This window comes from Aphelocoma coerulescens, chromosome 3, assembly GCF_041296385.1.
Source record: "Aphelocoma coerulescens isolate FSJ_1873_10779 chromosome 3, UR_Acoe_1.0, whole genome shotgun sequence".
NCBI classification, from domain to species: domain Eukaryota; kingdom Metazoa; phylum Chordata; class Aves; order Passeriformes; family Corvidae; genus Aphelocoma; species Aphelocoma coerulescens.
The window spans coordinates 109,171,267-109,179,316 of NC_091016.1; the positions used below are offsets into that span (position 1 = coordinate 109,171,267).

General features: G+C 37.5%; 1 long non-coding RNA gene across 1 annotated transcript; it reads right to left on the bottom strand.

The window, feature by feature from the left end:
- Positions 1–5,949: 5,949 nt before the first annotated feature.
- On the bottom strand, positions 5,950–7,506 carry LOC138107396 (uncharacterized). The gene is made up of 3 exons (XR_011149482.1): positions 7,376–7,506; positions 7,186–7,270; positions 5,950–6,623 (listed from the first exon to the last, which is right to left on the bottom strand). It is a non-coding gene; the product is annotated as an uncharacterized lncRNA (long non-coding RNA).
- Between the last annotated feature and the right edge of the window lie 544 nt (positions 7,507–8,050).

Here is an 8,050-nt window from a genome sequence, read left to right on the forward strand (position 1 = left end):
ATACCACAGAAGGAGAAGTGTACAGGAATGAGTTGTATTGAAAAATCTTGTTCTTTAATGATTGGGAGGAACTAAAATGAGAGCTAGAAGGCCTTTGAGCCAGATTTTACATTTCAGATGATTACATTAGTGCCATGTAAGGTCTGAGTAAATAAATGCTCTTCTAAATAAAACAGGAAAGGTAACTGTTTTTCTCTCTTCCTGTCCTGCACAAGTGTTTCACCCATTTTTACTGCCAGCATAAGGTAAATGTGATATGACATGTAACTTTTTTGATCAACCACAAAGAAGTTTTCCAGCATCTATGGAGCTCAGCTAGTAAGCACAATTTATAAAACAATGAATGACTAACCCCTGTAACCATTTTAATGACCCTAAAATAAAGTGCTTAGAGCAACATCTGTCTCAGCAGCTGGGTTCTCTGCATGAGTGGGCAGAGCGACACATTGGGACAAATTCTGTTCTCCCTTTTGACAGAAACAATTGCAGCAGATCATTTTTATCGTAATCAATTTAGGTACAGTTTCTTGGAAACCATCTGTGTAGTGTTCATAGATTGTGCTTAAGAATTTAAATGTGTGTATTTTTGGTTGCTTGATGTAGCATCTGCTAATGACCACATAAGTTCCAGTTTTTATGCATAAAGCTGTTTCCTTGTAAAGGGATTAGTAGAATGACTACTTGATTTTATCCTTTTAACTACCCAATAAGCTGTCGCAGCTTGAATGACATCCGCCACAGAGTGTAAGTTACAGAATTAATTGCATTTTTGAGCTGGAGTTGAAGCCGTAAGGATAACAAAGCATTAGAAAAACATTTTATTACATTTCTCTCTCAAGTTAGTAATTTAAAATTAATACAGGTTTTGTGTGAGCATTTTAAACTAAAGGAGAAAAAATGGCTTTTTAGATCAAAGATACTTTTTCAATTCTTCCCCTGTTTTCCTGTCATTCTTTATACACTTTAAAAAAAACTTTAGTAACATTTTACACAAGTGGAATAACAAGGAGCAAACCCATGTTTTATTTTCCATTTATTTGAGAATTTTCTGAAAAGACAATGGTTTTTAAAATGCTAGGAATATACTGGAGAGCCATTCTTGAAAGGAATACAAAACATCAAAAAAATTTTAAAAAATAATAATGAAACTCAACTCTGCTTCTTTTTCTAGTGTCACATAGATTTAATACCTTATTAAGTGATTATCATGAGGGCATTTATGATTCCATATGAGTGTACCACACAGAATTCATACACCAGCCCTCCACTCTGCTAATGGGTGCACAGGTGGGACCTGTAACTGTGCTCTAGAGACTGGGGTTCACAGAATGCTTGCTCAAAGGAGAAATACAAAAGGAAGACTCAGAGGAATTAAAAAAAAAATAATAAAACAACTTTAGAAGATAGATATTAACAATTTGCTTGTTTAAAAGGATTTTGATTATGGAGTGTGCTTACCTCAGGCATTGGATGGAGGCTTTTGGGATGCTCTTTCACAAAGTTGAGGCACAAGGCCACTTTCCAAAGTAATTAAAAAGAAAAACACCTCTTCCCTCAAGGACTGGGGAAAGTATTTGTAACAGTTCTGTAGAAATTTCCAACAGCTAGGCAGCCATGTGAGTGCACAACACCAGGACTGCTGTATATGTGTGTGTTTATGAGACATACATCAGTGGTTTTACACTCAAAGTCCAAAACAAGGATAAACTACCAGTTAATTTACCCTGTTATGATGAAAGGCTATCTCTGAGATAAATCTATATTTTTCAAGGAAATATGTTCACTTCTGTGTGTGGGAATTTATTGGATTCAATTCAGCTATGGTCAAAAAGGAAAAGTATGCACAGTATTGTTACATTCCCAAAACCAGCCAAGAGTCAGAAGGGAGAGGCATGATAATAAAACATTAGTAAAAGAAAGTATTAAGGCTGAATCAGACATGTAGTGATAATTTAATGTATCTATTAATTATCCAGAAATGGAGTCAAGCAGCAACATAGTAACATTTGCAGATAGCATGAATTTATTAAGGTTTTATTCAAATCCAGGGGGACAGTGAAAAATTTCATAAAGGATAAGCCACCCTAAAATAATACAGTGGCAGATTAGTGCACTTGATTAAATTTGAATGCAGCCGATTGAAAATGTATGAAAGGAAGAAAAACAGATAACGTGCAATTAAACTTCATAAATCACTGACAGTAGATACTACTAAGGCTAGAACTTTACCAAAAGTTAGTGGGGAACGGGACATTTATATGAATACTGGGAATATGGAAAGTTACAATAGTAAATGCTAAAAATAGATGATGGGAAGGAATGTAAACCTCATGTTCAGGAATTTAAGCCAACTTTCAACTATTAAGAATGAAGATAAGAGAATTTCATAAGTGTGTGGATGATTTGCTGCCTACTGTGGGACTTGTGCTGTCCTCTGGATGTTGGGCCATGGAGAGCAGGGACAGAGTGAACACTACCACAAGTCTGATCTAACTTGGAAGGCTTTATATTGCTCTAAATCACTCTTATCAGTGCTGCATTGTATCCCAAAACAAACCTTCTTCCCTGGGATTTGGAGATATTAAATCTGCACTGTAAGAGTTCTTAGACAAAGTCTATTTGCAGTAAGTTTGCAGAAAGATTCTCAAATTACAGACAGATCATGGTTCATGCCTACACCGTGTATCTTATAGGAGGCCTAGAGCAGTGAGTCCCAGATGAAGCATGTACCTCACTGGATCTTTGTGTCATCAAGATGCAGATCAAACAAGCAAACACAGCCCAGAATGAGCTCAGAAAGGCTCTGTGGATTTATCCTCTTCTGCAGCCCAACAGGCCACTTCAGAAGAAACATTTTGCTAATTAGGAGTGTCTTTGGTAACAGAATAGCCATGTAGTCTGAGATCCTAATGAGCCCATCTTCTACAGTTTTATTGCTTAAATAAGTATTCACAACTATGTTAATCTAAAGGGTGTTATAACTTTATTCCCTTTTGGATTCTCTTTTATTTTCAACACAGAAAGAAAATGCAGATGTAATGTTGATGCTTAGCAGGAGTCTGATGGTATAGGCAAGCCACTATGTTCCTGAGAAGCAGCTCATAAAATCCATCTAATCTGTGGGAATTACCTGTGTGCAACAGGTCTTACCCCTACCCTTCAGTAAAGCTGGATAGTCTCTTTCATCTTTGCTCTGCTGCAATATTTTTCACCAAAGCATTCACTGAAACAACAACCAGGGAAGACAATAGCTTTAAAATAATACCACAGCTTGCCTTGCTGTAACTTTTCTCATGTACCAGTGCCCTAACTCTGTTTAGAAAAGAGGTAAAAGCTTTTGTAACCATGATCTGCATCATGGAAACAAATTCAATCTCCTATCAGATTTCTGAGGTAGCACAGGATATGAATTTGATATGTTCCTTATCTGAGCTGGTTTATTTATCTCAGCTGCATAATTAGTGCCCTTTGTATGAGGAACACAAGGCTATCATATAAAATATTCCCCTGTTAAAATGGTAACCAGCTGCAGAAAGTCTCAGAAGCATCTTTGGTTGGTAAATGCTTAGGCCAAATGCTACTAACATTTTAAACATTACCTCCTATACATACAATGCATACAAACAGACAAAGCTACAGAATCTTTTACCATATTCCTCCCTTGTAGTTTTCTGTTCTGTTTAGAGGAAGGTTGTTTTTTTCTTCTCAGTGATATCATTCACCCTTGCAGCCCTGAAAGATTTAATCACAGCCTTTTATCATTAGCTGGTATTTCCAGTGTGTTCAAAATACCACAGGGTGGATGCTAGTACTGTACGGCAGCACATCTTTCTTCCATTCTCTGCAAGCGTATCAATCTATTGCTCAACAAACAAGGAACTGTGCCAAAAGAAACCCTGTCAAAAGAAGGGTGCACAACAGTGGTAGGTAAAGGACATAATTTGAAGTTAAACAAAGCAGTACTGTGCTCAAGAGGATAAATGATTTATTTTAATAATAATAGCTCTACGCACAGATTAGAAAGCTAATTTGGCATGAATCAACAATAATGCTAAAACCATTCTCATGATCGCTCATTTACTTTTCCATATGAAGAGTGCCTTGGAAACAGTGAATAACAGCCTGTGTTTTATACTTTAATACATATTTTAGTAGCACATTTATCCAAACAAGGATAATAGATCACCTTCACAAGCTTTTGATGGGTTTTATCAACCTGGTACTTTCTCTATGTTCCTATGAGTTATTATAGTTCAGTGTTTTGCTTAGTTTCTGTGCTGTGTGTATTACACAATTAGAGCTGTGAGGAATGAGCTCTCACAAGAAAGCTTTCTTGCCTGGTGCCTTCCTTGCCTTCCTTGCCCAGTGATAGTTGGGCGATTTGCAAAATCTACAAACACTGTATAACTTGAGCTCCTCCTTCCTTACCTTTTCTCTTCAATCACAGTCCCTACGTTTTTTTTGCAGTCCCATATAGAAAACTTTGTTTTGTGTTCTCTCAACCTCTTCTACCTCAACTCTTCACATTTCCATTCCTCTGCCTCTGCATGATCATTTTTCAGAATCATAGTCAGCAAGGTTTTGAGCATGGCTATATTTTCCAGCATAGCTATTCTCATCCTTCACTACTTTATGATAGTCTCTTTCTCACTACCTTGTACTTCTTCCCCTTCAAAATAAAAACATTCTTCAGTTTCTCCTTGCTTAATAAATTTTTAAAAACTGTCAAGTGAACTCCCTTCCTTCTCCAAATGCTATTCTTGCCTCATTTTATTTTTAAAATTGAAGTATATATTCTTAAAGTTAATTGTGAAGATTTGTTCTCACTATATTTTCTTTTACTTCCAGGTCCCTTTCTCCTTTTCTCCTCCCCTCATTTCTTGCGAACTACCACATCTGGTCTAAACAAAGTTTCTAGTTGTGTTGACTTTGTAGCCAAAACTCCACTGTAATATTTTGTTCACAGCCTGCCCTTGACCCGGTGTCAGTCCTTACCTTTCTACTAACTGATGATTCTCTTCCGTTAAATCTTAACATTGCTGGGCTTCCATTAATGCATTTCTTATATTTCTCCTCTTAAACTTTTTATTCTTCCATCTTCATACTACTATAGAGTCCAACAAATTTGTATGGATCCCCTTCTTTCTTACCTCACCTCACCTCACCTCACCTCACCTCACCTCACCTCACCTCACCTCACCTCACCTCACCTCCTAATTCAAACACACATTCAACAGCTCTTCCTATGCAAAGACCACCTCTTTGCTTCAGACCCCTCTCCTGTTGACTCTAAAACCTCATCCTGAGCACCTCTTTCTGTATCCCTGCTCATCTATTCTATTCAGCGTGGATGAAACGAAGTTCTTCAACTTTCTCTTTCCAATGCCCGCAAGCTCTCCACTTTTTTTTTTTTACTCAGTCATGGTCTCCATGATCCCTTGATCAATTAAATGAAAACTTCAAAGATTTCCTCCTAGAAAGTGGGCTTAGTTCAAGCATATTAAATATGAGGAATTCAATAGCAGGTTGGTAGCAGGAAAAACATTTCTTGGTACCAACACCAGGAACATTTGTGATTATCACTGTGGTCATAGGACATGAAGATACACTTCAATCTGTGACACATTACAGCTATGTTTATCTAAAGAAAGAAGCCATTGCTGCTCTGAATAGAAAATCTTTTTGCTAATAGCTAGTCACAACAAATTTATTCCAGACTTTTGATTTTGTTAAAAAGCAACTGTTATAAAAAGGCTTCAGATGTTCTTTACAGAAGCCCTCAGAAAAGAATAAACAGAAGAGCCAGCAGTGCTCTCTACCAGAAAATCTGAACATGAACTTTATTAATATTCTTAATAACCAGAAAGCAATTAGTGGAGTGCCATAATTACACTGGAATAATTACTGTTAAATGGAAATTATACATTTTTTCTAGAAGTTATACACACATACATTTAATAGCTAGAAAACACACATAAGACTGTTGTGCACAGACCCTCAGTAGAAAACTGGGCAATTGTCTGTGCCTGCATTCATTTGTAGACAGCATAGCCAAGGGTCATTAGTTTAATAGGATATTGGTTTTTTCTGCCTCTCTAAAACGTCTGTTGAAACATCCTCCCAGGAGCCAAATTGAAGAGGTGAGGAAATAAACAGCAACAGCAACTGACAGCTTTGATCACTGACAGCCAGAGATCCATTCAGCCCAGAAAGTACCGTAGGGTAGGAATCAGAAAAAGCATTCACAGAGCAAGGAAATAACGACCCTGCAAATGAGCATGTCCAATGCCTGAGGTAAACACACTGTGAACAGAGGCTACATCCAATGAAGACCCTATAGAGGACCACAGATAAAAAAGAAGTACGGAAAGGCAATTTATGGGTCATGCAATGAGAGTGATGGCACCCACAGGAGTGAATACTGGAGGTGGAAAGAGGTTAGGAAGATTAGGAAGAAGCTGCTGGATTACATAGAGTCCATGGGTTAAGAGATGAACGAAGAAGGATTTCAGCAAAAGTGAGGGCAGTGGATATCATTTGAGTGATTTCATTTAGTATTTGATTTACCAATTATCTTTTTCAGCCAGAAACACCGTTTGAGCTCCAACATGATGCCTATGTGTCTGTGGAGAGATATAAAAGGGATTGATTGCTGCAGAACTTGTTGCCTTCCCTACAGTGATGTGCTGAAGGGGAGATCCCAGGGACAGGTGGGAGTGATTTATGGTTGTTAACAGTTTCACTGCCAAACCAAAGATAAAATTGGGATGATTCCCCTTCCTCTGATAAAATTCTACCTTTTTCTAGGTAGTAGTAGTTAATCTATGCCAGAGATGAGTCACCTCTCATGGAGATTAAATGATGCTCAACACCCTTCTCAGGACTTCAGAACGGATTGTTTCACATTTTTGGCAGGCATTTTCAAAGTGTTTTGGAGGGAGTTATATCTGGAACCCTTCATCTGGTTTTATTCTCATCCCTGTTCAAGCTTTACAACTGGAGAGATTGAGCTATTCCATAAATATATATCAAAATATATAAATGATAGATCAAAAGCAGACTTTTCTCCAAGTAGGGACTTAAAACTCTAAAGCGTCTCTGACAACTGTTCACTCTTTCTTCCACATTGTCAGGACAAAGCAATTTTTTGCACCAGAAAGAAAAATATAAAATTCATAGTATTACCTCTTTTTGACACAGGTGGAAAAATTTCTCCTTCTTAACGTAGTATTAAAATCTGAATAAACCTGTGGTTCTGGGTTGAAAATTCCTATTTTAAAATATCAATAGCATATCACAACTTTGCTGTGTTACACCTTGTTGGAAGAAAACTGATTTCCTCAAGAAAAGTGATATTTATATTGTAGTGGTTTACTTTGTTCTAAGAGAGCTTCCTCAGTTTCAGCGTAGCTCCCAGCAAAATACACTCAGCTCACAGTCTTCTAATGTAATATTTTTAGGAAGGACTTCTGGGTCTTATTGTCTTGGTTATATGGTGGGCCACTGAACACCCCCTTCCAGTCAGAGTATTTCCCCTGGAAAGGAGGAAAGGTAGCTATTCATGCATCAAAATCAGTGCAAACAGCTGACAGCTATCTCCTGCTCACAACACACTCAACACATGGAGCAAAACTGCCAATGTCACCTGTGGGAGGGAGTGTGGACACTCTCCCTCACTTCCTCAAAAATATCTCCTTTCTCTGGCAGCAGCAGCACCAGCCAAACGTCTGTGTCAGGCTGCAGCTGTGAGGGGAGGAATGTCACATGCTCAGTTGGAGGGCAAAAAATCTCCATCTGGCCCTCATTGCTGCTAGGATTAGACCACCCCTGACTTACATAATTAAGATATAAGTAAACAAATATAGAAGCATCATAAATATAGAAGAAAATTAATGTCTAAATAGCATTATATTTCACTTATAAATGCATTATTTTTCTAATATACAGCTATATTTTCTTAAGGGTCCTTACGTGTAGAAGATGGGATATGAGCCATTGGAAAGGATAAAATTTCATTTTTGCAGGATTAAAGAAAGAAGTAGACCCCAAA